The sequence below is a fragment of the Anabrus simplex genome, chromosome 3, assembly GCF_040414725.1.
Source record: "Anabrus simplex isolate iqAnaSimp1 chromosome 3, ASM4041472v1, whole genome shotgun sequence".
Classification (NCBI taxonomy): domain Eukaryota; kingdom Metazoa; phylum Arthropoda; class Insecta; order Orthoptera; family Tettigoniidae; genus Anabrus; species Anabrus simplex.
In genome coordinates, this window is record NC_090267.1 from 372,197,863 (window position 1) to 372,212,770 (window position 14,908).

A 14,908-nucleotide genomic window follows, 5' to 3' on the forward strand; every position below is an offset into this window, starting at 1 on the left:
AGATTTTTCGTATTTACGTTTCTCAGTTCTGAACACCCTACTTGCTTGGGCACGTTGGGTTTTGTAGGTTTCGCAATCATTTTCTGATTTCGTAGAGTAGTACTGTTTCCACGCATTGAGTCTTTCTTTGAGGACCGATTCGCAGGTACCATGCCAACAGGCGTGCGTTTTGCTTCTCTTGATTTGTGCAACGTCTTTGGCGGCCTCAACAAGCAGACTTTTGGTGTTGTTAAAGTCACAGTCATGTGGTCTTGTCTTCTTCTGGAACTCCTCGACCCTTTGTCGAAGTTTATCATTGTCGAAGCGTGTTATCTGTGTGGTTGTCTTCCTTGTGTTTGCAGGAATTGGTTTGAATTTGATCAGAGACATATAGTGATCTGAGGCCACATTGATGCCTTTCTGTACTTTGACATTCATAATCTCAGGGCTGTTTCTCCTGGAGATTGCAACATGATCTATTTGGAACTCTCCGAGAATTTTGACGGTAGAACGCCAAGTCATTTGCTTTCTGGGTAAATGGCGAAAATGGGTCGACATGACCTGCAGGTTGTGATTTTCGCAAATGGACACCAGTCTTTTGCCGTTGGGATTGGTTCTTTTGTGAACAGGGTAATTTCCTAAAACTTTCTCGTACTTCTGTTCACGACCTAGTTGGGCATTGAAGTCACCCAAAAGAAGCTTGACATGGTGTTTGGGAATTTTGTTTAATTTTTCATCCAGTAGGTCCTAGAAATTATCAACTTCGTCTGGATCAGACTTGTTCTTATCGTTTGTAGGAGCATGTGCGTTAACTATGGCGTAGGTTTTGTTCGCGCATTTAATTGTTAGTATAGACAATCTGTCATTCATAGGTTCGAAATTTGCAACCGATTTAAGGATCTTGGTTCTAACAGCAAACGCGTTTCCAAGCATCACAGCTCCATTAAAGATTCTCTCTGCGCTTTGCTCTTGAAAAATCGATAGCCTTCGAATTCAAAAATCTCTTCATCTGGGTACCTTGCTTCTTGTAGGGTCATTATAGATATCTGATTTTCGTAAAGAGCTTTGGTGAGGGTTTCCAGCTTGCCAGTTTGTGTAAGTGAATTTATGTTGAAAGTTGCTAGAAAGGTTTAGGGATTTGGGCTGAGTTTTTGACTTTTCGTGGTACACCGAGACGCTCCGACTCATCTTTTACATGATGTCGAGTCTCCCGTAGAATCCGAACGAGACTCGTGCGCCGTGGCGTTTACGACGAGGAATTTATCCGCAGACTTACCCCCTGGGGTATGTTTCTTGAAACGTTGTGCCATCATGCTTCTTGACTTGACTTTGTTTTGGACGGGTACCCATCCTTTTACAACTAGAGTTGTTAGCCCTAGAGGTAGCCTCAGGATGTTTTCTGACTTCTGGTCATTTACCAGTCTTTGCCGTAACCCTGGTAAGGGACCAGTTTTTTTCACCGTGGTATTTTATTTCCTCTGCTGGTGGGCAGAGCCAGTGAGCTTCCCCAATTCCAATGGAACGCGCCCGATGGAGGTAACTGGTATTATTATTATTATTATTATTATTATTATTATTATTATTATTATTATTATTATTATTATTATTATTGTACCGGTTGGTACACCTATACGCCGCACATTTGAATTTTCCGCCTTAAAGTACTCCTCTACAGCTGAAACTCTGAACTTTAAAACTGAATTAATTCAACCGTTTACCAGAAGATGTCTCTGAGTTAATTTCGAATTGTTTTATTTATTAATTATCAAGAAGTGTGGACGTTCTCTCACAGATGTCTCTACCAAAAACTATGGTCATGCACCCTGGTGTGAAGTGAAGGAACTTTTCTTGAAGATATTTTGTATTCATAAGTTTGTGCTTTACTAAATATTGTTCTTTCATTTGTGGGTTGGCAATATTAATCTTTCCTTCCGCCAGTTTTGAAATTAGCCAATCGTAAATTTCTGTCATTAATTTTCAGCCAATGGCGCCTTTCTTCTCCAATGTCTATGTGTACCTGTAAGCCACCCAATAAACGACTGTGGTTGTGTCTTAATCATTCATGAAAGGTCTCGAATCTTCCCCGAGAGTATAAAAACTGTTGATTTTCCTGGCTCTCAGCCACTCGTACAACATCTATCTTAGTGTATGGAAGAATAGCAGGAGGCGGGAAGCGCCTCTTTCATCAGTCAGCAGCCCTTTAAAAAGGTAATGGCCGTTTAACATCTTTAATTTCTTGCTAGCTCAGCAGTTTAATCCTCGGGGAAGGTCCGAAACCGTTTTGAGGTAACCTATACCATTTCGATGTAAAATGTTCATGTTACTTTAACTGTAAATCGGGGATAGAGAGTGCCTTACCCTCTCGAGCTCCCCTTCATTTTGATCTGAGGTGACTACGTTTTCATAACTGATGTTCTTCTCTTTCCTAATGTATTAAAATTTTCTTATACGAGTCACCTTCCCTAGTGTGGGAATAGCCCCTGTTGAATCGGCCTAGCGCCACTTAGGTTTTAACAAGCTTTCATGTAGGAGTGCAAGTACTCGCCTCCATTCATCTTTGTATTTTGGGCCATTAACTTAACCCGTTTTTTTTTTCCTTCCTGCGAAGGCCCAGTAGATTGGGTACGAGATACCCCTGTTTATATTTGTAAGTTCTGCCTTGATGGCAGTTAATTGTAAAGTCTGGTATTGCCTTTAATAGGCTTGAAAGATTGAGAGCGGGTCAGCTCTTTCTGGTATTTTGAAAGGTGCCTCTAGAAGGCTTGACATTACTAGGTGGGAGCAAGTGCTCCATGTAATTAGGGGTTTTCTGCCCTTTGGTATTTTGTGGTTGTGAGCTGAGAGCTCAAGGATTGTGAAATTGGGGCTCGAAGCCCAGGATTTGTAAGGACCCCTTAACTTGTGCTTTCGTTTGTAAAGTTATAATTGTACCTGATTTTCTTCATTGTTATTTCACCTAGTGAAAATTTGTTAAATCTTGTTGTCTATTGAAAATATAACCTTTATTTAAATTTTTAATTCATCTTTCGGACTTGTAGTTAGACCCATTCCAGCCCGCAACTTCTTTCACCTCTGCTGTTATTGTTATTATTATTATTATTATTATTATTATTATTATTATTATTATTATTATTATTATTATTATTATTATTATTATTATTATTTAATGAGTACCTCCAAACGAATACAACGTGGCATAATTCAAGTATTGTGAAAATGAGGTGCTTTGATCGGGAAAACTGTCACTGCTCCACTGCAACGCCCGTCAACACACTGCCAACTCAGCAATGTACAGTCGGCTCCGTTTTCGCTGGCTTCTTACGGATCACCCGCCTTAGAGTCCATACCTCTCCCCTTACATTATCACATATTTGGTCCGTTAAGGAACGAAGATCCTCAAGAGAGAGAGGTTCACTGTCAGGCAAATTGTTTGTGATTGTGTAGAACAGTGGTTCAACAGCAACCAGTGTCCTTAATTGTGGAATGTATAGAGAAACGTTTTCAGTATTGGAACAAGTACCTTGCACTGGCATTATTATCAGTAGACTCTCTTGAACTCACACCAGTGAGCTGTCATTGTGATATAGCGTATGCTGCCTTATATATATAAGAGGATATTGGTATATTTGAGACTAATAGACTCAAAAACTTCTGGGCTGTTTTCGCTGAAAATTTCACAATTTGTTCTTAGTATTCCTGGGACAAATTTTGAAGTGGTTTGAAGGAAATCCGATAGGTATATTTTTGTGATGAATAATTTTATGTAATTAATTTAATCTCAATGCCACACCAAGATTGTATCGAACTTGACGGACAGATAGCCGCTAGGTGACAGAGACTTACTCTGCATCATACGAGTCCGGTAAGTAAGGAGGATGGGAACACGCCGCCATGTTTTGCGAGGTACCTTTCATATCTCCTTATAAATCACTGGAGCAATTTCAACCAAACTTGGCACACTTATGACTTACTACGTTACTGTAAGGATAAGTCATCCTAGCACTCCTAGGGGTAGGATTGGGACGGGGTGTCATACAAAAACAATTGAAAATAGTGTCGAATCCATAATTTTCGAGGTCGCTGAGATGAACAGTCACACTCTGGATGCCGTTTTAGTCAAAGTTCAGCCCCACTCGGAATGCGGGTTAGAGGGGTGAAAAAGAAAATGTCCAAAATTACCGATATTCGGATGAATGTGTGTATGTTCCGGAAGAACTCTCAACTAAGTTTAGTACATACATGTCTTACTATCTGGAAAAATTACTCTGGGGGTAAGACACCTCTAGCACCCTAGGGGAGAGAGTGAAATGTAAAAATAATCGAAAACGACCGATATCAATGTCGAATCTATAGTTTTCGGGGCCACTGAGATGAACTATGACACTCTGGAATCTTTTCAAGGCAAAGTTCAGCCCCAGTCAAAACGGAGGTTGAGAAGTGTTGAAAGAGAATGCCCAAAATGGCCGAGATTATGTATGTAGATAGGCGTATGTATGTAGGTAGGTAGATAGGTAGGCCTATGTATGTATGTATGTATGTACCAGTATACTTCTTAACCGAACTTGATACATATATGACCCACTATGTGGGGTAATACAGTACACACCTAGCATCCCATGGGGTGGGGTAAGGAGGGGTGACATGTAAAAGTAATGGACAACGACCAATGTTAATGTCGAATACCTGCTTTTCTGGATTTCTGAGATGAATAGTGATACTGTGGTTGCCGTTTAAGTCTAAGTTTAGTCCACATCGGCATGAGGGTTGAAATGAGAAGAAAAAGTATGTCTAAAATGGTCGAGATTATGGATGTATGTGTGAATGTTCCAGCATAGCTCTCAACCAAACTTAGGACACAGATGACTCACTATCTGAAAAATAACTGTAGGGGTAAGACACTACTAGCAGCGAGGTGTGGACAGGGGTGAAATATAAGAAATAATAGAAATCGTCCAATATTAATGCATAGTCCATAGTTTTCGTAGTCGCTGAGATGGACAATGATTTCAGTGAAGTTCAACCAAACTGAAATGTAAACAGTAATTTTCATGTTTTATAATTTTCTTTTGTTAATAGATATTGCAATTTTTCATTTACATTTATTCCTAATCAATAAAGGACTGCTTTCACTACAAAGTTGAATTTTGTGATTGTGAACATATAGTCACCTTGGGACCCAATGTGTCCTATACGATACATACGATTTCTAGGGATCCAAAAGTCAAAACACAAAAATGACAGTCATTGTGTGATATTATCACTGCTAGTAACATGGACCATTAACACTTAAGAAAATTTTCACTTGTTTTGTTTTGCTGGGTCTGAGGAGGCTATAACGAATATGCCAGACGGCCTGCGAGCGCCTTATTTTCTACTTACAAATGTCCCGCATGCAGTAGTGATGCATGGGATGCCTAACAACTTGTTTTCGAAGGAGCGCTACAACGTGCTGTATTTCGGACGTTGTGAAACAAATTGCAGTCATTTTACTGCACACGTTCCATAATAGGGAGCACTTGTAAATACACCAAAGATGCAGAAAAGAACATTTCATAACTTACTAGAGGACCAGTTCTGCTCCGCTGCATTTGTTATGAAAAGGTCAGATAACTCGTCTTGATATGACTTTCGTAGTCATATTGTTCTTCCTGCCGTTTTCAATGGTTTTATGTGTATTTAATAAGAAGCGCGTTATGGTGTGTCGCAGTTCGTAATCAGAATTCATCCATTCTGACGTCATGTCGTCTGTTTGGTAAAAATCTATCCATATATTCGCTTTTTTTAAATCCTGCAGTTCTTGGTGTAAAGTTTGGTATTGTGTCGTAGAAGGCAATGGTTTTTTTTTATTTTTTTTTTTTTATCGCAGTTCTTCTATATAGAACGGTTGTCTTGTAAGCTCACAGGTTAGTCTAGAAGGAGCGTGCTTTCTAGGCAGAGAACTTTTTTAAGTGACATGCCCTTCACTCTTTCTAGTGTAGCTAGGTTATCCTTCGATAGGTGTTCCCAGATAATGTCTAAGGCGTATGTTGTGAAGGGGTCTACTGTACGTAGACGCTTTTTCTCTTAGTAGTATGTGAGTTATTAGGAACGCTGTGCCATCTGTTGAATATATTTACAAGCTGGGAAAGGTTAGAAAATCAGAGTATCTAGCAGGGAATAGTATTTTTCCGTGATCAGAGGAAGTGTATACTCACTGGCTTCACAGGTAGTAATCAAACATGGCTGCCTGCAGTGACATTACTAAGGATGAAAATCCCAAGTAACAGAATATTAATGAAAGTGTTGGTTCACCGGGCGAGTTGACCGTGCGGTTAGGGGCGCGCAGCTGTGAGATTGCACCCGGGAGATAGTGGGTTGGAATCCCACTGTCGGCAGCCCTGAAAATGGTTTTCCGTGGTTTCCCATTTTCACACCAGGCAAATGCTGGGGCTGTACCTTAATTAAGGCCACGACCGCTACCTTCCCACTCCTAGCGCTTTCCTATCCCATCGTCGCCATAAGACTTATCTGTCTCGGTGCGACGTAAAGCAACTAGCAAAAAAAAGGTGTTAGTTCCTTAGCAACCTGCTAAGTACAGAATGTATTGCGGGTTAGGATAAGCTTTCGCCTGCAATTATTGGAGTGATCATTTAATGATTTAATTTTATGTTTGCTCAAAGCTGGCTGAACTTAGAGACCTATTATTGTCTCATGATTCACCAGCAGTTAATTCCAGAGAAAATAAAACAAAAATGAAGCAAATTGGTCCAGTAGAACGGACGGACGGATTTGCCAAAGCTGTTTTAGTGAACTCTTTTAATGGGGTATAGATTAATTTATACACGTGTAGACATTCCATTCTATAGAAAGGTTGTTTGCATGAAACAAAAACTAATTCTTTTCGACGAAATACATGCGTAGAAGGCAGACGTCTCTTTGGAAACTCCGGCGCATACCATCCACAAGCTTCGGCTGCATTCCGACCAGATTCTCCACAGATTAAAATGATGTTTGTGTATTCGTCGTTGCTGAACACACTAGCCATTGCCGATATATACACCAGCCTAGTACTATCCGGTCGAAAATGAAGTTTACTAATGCAAGGGGTTGCATTAGACGGATAGCGCAGAGGGACATGCTGTGAGCGACCGTCCTGGTGTTATTTCTTCATATTCTGACAAAACTTGCCTGCTGGTAGAAGTGTCCCTGTGAAAATCAGTTAGTAGATATCCCATTCATCATTTGTGCATGCAGACCATTTATAAGTAGAAAGTACAGCGCTCGTGGGCCGCCTAGTATATGTAATGTACAATGGCGTGCACTGAACCCCATCTACCCCTGCGCTGCTGGGATCCATAATTTTGTATTTACATTTTTAAAATTATTTCTTAGAACGATTTTTACAAAGTTTAAGAAACTGCGAACATCCAAGCCAAGCCAGCTCTCTCGACAGTCCGCTCACACTACCGCAGTTCAGTTTCTCCAGTGACCTGGATTTCCTTGCCGGCGTGAAAGAGAACTACCCCAGCGAAATTTAAGTCGCTTGGTTGACGTATGCACTTGAAGCTTCCTTGTCCTGGGAGCGGGACGGGCCTGTGGTCCCTTCCCCGACAGCAATTTACGGCGACAGGCCAGCTAGCTTAGGTAAAGTACGTTACATTTAATACTTGAGACTCGAAGTATTCAGCGCCACACACTAGAGACTACAAGAAAAATAACAACATGTTAACAGTACAGTCAGTTGCACATCGTCTTGCTAGTAAAAATAGAGCCAGTTTATGAACTCAATTGTAATATAGAAGAATGTATTTTATTTTTGGATTTCGGCATGTATAAAGTTTTTTTGAGCAATTCATTGATGGCACGTGTAGAGAATGTTTTCCGATAACCGCAGAAAAATATTTAGGTTGCCCAGCATGAATACAGAGCTAGTGCGAAGTAAAATAATTTTTATAGTGGTTGGCCACATAGTGAAATTTTGTAGTGTTTCTCTTGGACTATAGGTGAAGTTTTCGTGAGTCCAGTGCCATTCTTCATTGAATAAAGCGTGTGTTATACGTCATGACGAATATTTTCCCTAGTTTGTCGTTGATGAACGTATACTCAATGAGCGAGTGAAACTATAGAACTTCGGCGACGGTAAAACACCAGTTAAATTTTGCTGATTCAGTTTAGGTTAGGCTTTTTTTAAAGTTAAAAACAAATATTTAGTTCCAGTGTATTTTTGTGAAAACCATGACTGTACTATCACGAAGCGTCACCGGGTGAAACTGTAAGTACATTGTTTAAAATCTGCTCTAGATTAAGTTATGATGGTGTAGTCACTGCCGTGAATATCAATTTGGAAATATGTGCGAGCGTGTGGTTGAAAATATTCTTGAAAGACCTTTCTCAGGTAGACCTTTCCGCAAAAATGCAGCCTTATAAAATGGTAATGTTGACTCTAGAGAGTGTAGTGGGGCTACGATTGCTTATATTAAAAAAAACATTTTGCAGCTGGGGTAACGAATTTGTTCACCGCACGCCATTAGTAATGTATGTGTGTGTGTGTATGTGTGTATGTATGTACACTGACTGACAGAGCAAATGCAACACCAAGGAGGAGTGGTTCGAAAGGGATGAAAGTTGGGGAAAAAACAGAGTCGGCACGGAAGAATAATGGATGTTTATTTCAAACCGATATGCAGGTTACACAATGCGCACGGCATCGATTCAGTAGGATGTAGGACCACCGCGAGCGGCGATGCACGCAGAAACACGTCGAGGTACAGAGTCAATAAGAGTGCGGATGGTGTCCTGAGGGATGGTTCTCCATTCTCTGTCAACCATTTGCCACAGTTGGTCGTCCGTACGAGGCTGGGGCAGAGTTTGCAAACGGCGTCCAATGAGATCCCACACGTGTTCGATTGGTGAGAGATCCGGAGAGTACGCTGGCCACGGAAGCATCTGTACACCTCGTAGAGCCTGTTGGGAGATGCGAGCAGTGTGTGGGCGGGCATTATCCTGCTGAAACAGAGCATTGGGCAGCCCCTGAAGGTACGGGAGTGCCACCGGCCGCAGCACATGCTGCACGTAGCGGTGGGCATTTAACGTGCCTTGAATACGCACTAGAGGTGACGTGGAATCATACGCAATAGCGCCCCAAACCATGATGCCGCGTTGTCTAGCGGTAGGGCGCTCCACAGTTACTGCCGGATTTGACCTTTCTCCACGCCGACGCCACACTCGTCTGCGGTGACTATCACTGACAGAACAGAAGCGTGACTCATCGGAGAACACGACGTTCCGCCATTCCATCATCCAAGTCGCTCTAGCCCGGCACCATGCCAGGCGTGCACGTCTATGCTGTGGAGTCAATGGTAGTCTTCTGAGCGGACGCCGGGAGTGCAGGCCTCCTTCAACCAATCGACGGGAAATTGTTCTGGTCGATATTGGAACAGCCAGGGTGTCTTGCACATGCTGAAGAATGGCGGTTGACGTGGCGTGCGGGGCTGCCACCGCTTGGCGGCGGATGCGCCGATCCTCGCGTGCTGACGTCACTCGGGCTGCGCCTGGACCCCTCGCACGTGCCACATGTCCCTGCGCCAACCATCTTCGCCACAGGCGCTGCACCGTGGAATCCCTATGGGTATCGGCTGCGATTTGACGAAGCGACCAACCTGCCCTTCTCAGCCCGATCACCATACCCCTCGTAAAGTCGTCTGTCTGCTGGAAATGCCTCCGCTGACGGCGGCCTGGCATTCTTAGCTATACACGTGTCCTGTGGCACACGACAACACGTTCTACAATGACTGTCGGCTGAGAAATCACGGGACGAAGTGGGCCATTCGCCAACGCCGTGTCCCATTTATCGTTCGCTACGTGCGCAGCACAGCGGCGCATTTCACATCATGAGCATACCTCAGTGACGTCAGTCTACCCTGCAAGTGGCATAAAGTTCTGACCACTCCTTCTTGGTGTTGCATTTGCTCTGTCAGTCAGTGTATGTATGTATGTATGTATGTATGTATGTATGTATGTATGTATGTATGTATGTATGCATGTATGTATGTATGTATGTATGTAATCCATGGACTGGAAGTTAAATTATTGTTATTTATTGATTTATTTTATATTTTTGAATTCTTGTTCCATATAAATAATTATGCCAATATTCAGAATGTATATCTCCCGTACGTCTTGGTAGGGACAGATATATCTTTAAGAATAAATGCATCTAAAATAAGTCTACAAGCTAAAGAAGTTTCACACTTCCCCTCGAGCTTATTTTCTTACACTTTGCTTTACGTCGCACCGATACAGATAGGTGTTATGGAGACGATGGGATAGGAAAGGGCTTGGAGTTGGAAGGAAGCACACGTGGCCTTAATTAAGGAACAGCCCCCAACATTTGCCTGTTGTGAAAATGAGAAACCATGGAAAATCATTTTTCAGGGCTGCCGACAGTGGGGTTCGAACCCACTACCTCCCTAATGCAATCTGAAAGCTGCGTGACCCAAACCCCGCAGCCACTCACTCGGTCCCCTCGAGGTGACTTTCCTCAAAGTTGCTTTGCCAAGCCTAGACAGTACCTGAGGTATGCTATTCGTTGTGTTAGTAAGCGTTACATAATCTAGTATTATCTTACAGCAGGAAGTAATAACTGAGTGCAGATGAAATCATGAAACCATCTGAATTTAATTTAGAAGGTTGCGGTCTGTAGGGAGGGCTATCAAGGGCACGGCGCATTCAGTTTCATAGGAAGGGTCTACTGATACACGCACGAACGTCAAACTGCAAATCTTTAAAAATCACTTGGAACAAATCGTACTGCATTCCTTTAGATATTTTCTAGTTCTCGCATCAAATAATCTTGCTGTGGGTCCTGTGCTCTGGAATCATACTCCAATTGGGGACTTACTAGTGACTTATACACCCTTCCCTTTATGTCCTTACTACAACCCCTAAATACCCTCACAACCGTATGATCATCTCCGTAACACTTCTTTACAGGCTCGTTAATGTGATTTAGCACTTTAATGTGTGTAAGTACGTTTAACTTCAGCACGAGTTCGTTATTATTATCAGAGTTGGGAAGTAATTGAGTGAAAGTACTGTATTTGCATACATTGTAATTACATTTTTAGTATCTTTTACTCGTAATCTTTATTCGCAAAATGTATTTTTTACTCGTAATTCACCTCTGGAAATAAAATTGTAGTCCTTACATTTTGGTCCTCGTTACATTCTCGTAAACGATATACATCGCATCGAGAGCTTGGCAACTTTGGAGTTCCAGCACTCGCAACACGTCGTGTGAAGGGTAGGCTATAACACGCAGGATAGGACGCCCTCTCGTTCATTTTATCGCAGGTTGTTGTGGTTACTGGTTGAGATTTAGATAACCGTATAATACGTCGTCGAGAATGGAGCCGGAGTAAACATGTGACGGTGAAACGGTTAAGAAATTTCCATTCTACTATTCGATTAAACATTTTGAATTAGTTATACTGAAAATGATTAAAACACGAATTTGTCTTACTTGTTGTCTTTTCCGTCCATGCTAAATAGAACGAGAAGCACTTCATTTATAATTTGTGTACTTTTAAGAGTGTTAAGTGGCACAAGATAGACTTTTGATTCATACTGTGAATATAGTTTTTCTCTTATATAACTATTGTGTAGCAACGAAAAATTTTTAATCTATGTGTAATTCATCGGTTCCAAGGTAGAGACTTTCTATATATATTTGTAACACCCATCAAGGGCATTCTGTACATTTAATGTATCTGTGCTTATTGAAATAAACGGTGTGTTTGCGGGTGGCGACTACGGCGGGGTGCGGTGCGGGTCTCCTCTGTGCGTCCCTTAGGGTCGCGGTTTTCTCCCTGCGCCAGGATCCCTATTTTTCCTTCTCCTCTCACGTATGTACGACACATACTTACCGTTGATTTTTCTAAATTTTCTTCTGTTTTCACTAGGTCAAAGAGCCGCTACTACACAGTAGGAATGAGTTTGTTTTTAAACACGAATGGGACATGCAAAATTTTCTTGGGATCAATCGTTTTGAAAGTTTGTTTAGTCTCACGTTGTTGTATATATAATTTCGTGTGGCTATTTCTAGCCGACTGCAGCGCTTGTAAGGCAGACCCTCCGATGAGGGTGGGCGGCATCTGCCATTTGTAGGTAACTGCGTGTTATTGTGGTGGAGGATAGTGTTATGTGTGGTGAGTTGCAGGGATGTTGGGGACAGCACAAACAACCAGCCCCGAGGCCATTGGAATTAACCAATTAAGGTTTAAATCCCCGACCATTCAGCCAACGAGTCGGACTCACGTTGTGGTGATAGCTACTTACTATGCTAAAAAGAACACGAAATGAAGTAATGTCCTTTTTCCCTTGTTAACTTCAGTAACATTCCATCCCCATATGAAAAAAGAAATGCAATTTCCTAAAAACTCGCGTTCTGTAATTGTAATTGTAATGTTATTGATTGCTTGTTGAAAAGTAATTAGTAATTGTAGTTGAGTAAAATATTTCACCGGGCGAGTTGGCCTGCGGTTAGAGGCGCGCGGCTGTGAGCTTGCATCCGGGAGATAGTGGGTTCGAATCCCACTGTGGGCAGCCCTGAAGATGGTTTTCCACGGTTTCCCATTTTCACACCAGGTAAATGCTGGGCCTGTACCTTAATTAAGCCCACGGCCGCTTCCTTCCAACTCCTAGGCCTATCCTATCGTCGCCGTAAGACCTATCTGTGTCGGTGCGACGTAAAGCCACTAGCAAAAAAAAAATTCATGTAACTGTAATTGAGCCCAATTACTTTTATTTTGTACTTTTCCCATCAATAGTTCATTTATTCTTTTTAACAATTTTCTATGGTTTATACGTGTCGTACTTTTGTATAAAATCTTCATATATTGTGGAGAAACACATAACCAATACCACATAACCACGCTAACCAATACCTGAAGGTTGTATACCCAATTACAACACAAACAATAAAGACCTCAGATCGAAGTTCAGGAAGCTTTAAAAAACATCACAGAGCTATTACTGTAATGTTTTAAGTACTTTAGTCTGGAATACGTCACTACATACATACCTTTCTCGAAGAAACCAAAGAAAAAACTTTTTTAAACTTACCTGCGCTGGGCTGAATGGCTCAGACGGTTGAGGCGCTGGCCTTCTGACCCCAACTTGCCAGGTTCGATCCTGGCTCAGTCCGGTGGTATTTGAAGGTGCTTAAACACGTCACCTCGCGTCGGTAGACTTACTGGCACATAAAAGAACTCCTGCGGGACTAAATTCCGGCATATCGGCGTCTCCGAAAACCGTAAAAAGTAGTTAGTTGGACGTAAAGCCAATAGCATTATTATAAACTTATCTGCATTTAGGGCGGGTCACCCAATTTATTTCAAAGAAATAGGAAATTCATCGAACATCTCCCTAAATAATTTCAACCCCAATTCCTCTTCCCATCAACGAATAATTTTTCCAACTTGTCCTTTTGAATTCCAACTTTATTTTCATAGTATGATCTTTCCTACCTCAAAAAACTCAATTCTAGATTATTCTTCTAGTAATGTCATCGCATGGCATATCTCCACTGACAATTTGGAACATACCGCTTAGTCAAGCAGCTTGTCTCCTTATTCTCAAGGCTCCCCAGCCCAAAGTTTGCAACATTTTCGTAACACTACTCTTTGTCGGAAATCACCCAGCATAAATCGTGCAGCTTTCCTTCAGATGGTTTCTAGTTCTCGCATCAAATAATCCTGCTGTGGGTCCTGTGCACTGGAATCATACTCCAATTGGGGACTTGCCAGTGACTTATACACTCTCCTATTTATATCCTTACTACAACCCTTAAATATCCTCACAACCGTATGAAGATATCCGTAACCCTTTTTTACTACCTTGTTAATGTTAATGAATTCCTTTCCTTATATTGAAATGAAATGGCGTATGGCCTTTAGTGCCGGGAGTGTCGAGAACAAGTTTGGCTCGTCAGATGCAGGTCGTTTGATTTGACTCCCGTAGGTGACCTGCGCGTCGTGATGAGGATGAAATGATTATGAAGACGGCACATACATCCAGCTCCCGTGCCAGCGAAATTAACCAATTATGGTTAAAATTCCTGGCCCTGTCAGGAATCGAACCCGGCACCCCATTAACCAAAGTCCAGCACGCTAACCATTTAGCTATGGAGCCGGACTTTCCTTATATTTATACCGAGGTACTTACAGCAGTTCCCATGAGGTATATTCACTTCATCAACACCGTATTAAAACAGACGGGACTTTTTCTTGTGGTGAAATACACAACCTGACTTTTCGACTTTCCATCCCGTTTATTAGCATACTGTACTGTCGTACAGAGATATATGGACCGCAAACTCCTGGGGGACGGGGTAAATATTTAAGGATTTCAAAAGGCGTTGGTTAGCGTCGACATTTTTTCTGTTCGCTAATGTTTAGCGCCTTTTAAACTCAAACAAAGATGCCCAAGGGAGATGCAGTTTACTTCACCATCTGGTGGAGTAAAATGGAACGTCATAATTGACGCTCGGGCAGCCTAGATTGCGTCAAATTAAACTGTCTGCTCACGATAGCTGAGGACATATTATTATTATTATTATTATTATTATTATTATTATTATTATTATTATTATTATTATTATTATTATTATTATTATTATTATTATTATTATTATTATTATTTGCTTTACGTCGCACCGACACAGACAGGTCTTATGGCGACAATGGGATTGGAAAGGGATAGGAGTGGAAAGGAAGCATCCGTGGCCTTAATCAAGGTACAGCCCCAGCATTTGCCTGGTGTGAAAATTGGAAACCACGGAAAACCATCTTCAGATCTGCCAACAGGGGGGTTCCAAGCCACTAATCTCCCGGATGCAAGCTCACAGCTGCGCGCCTCTAACCGCGCGGCCAACTCACCTGGTTTATAATAA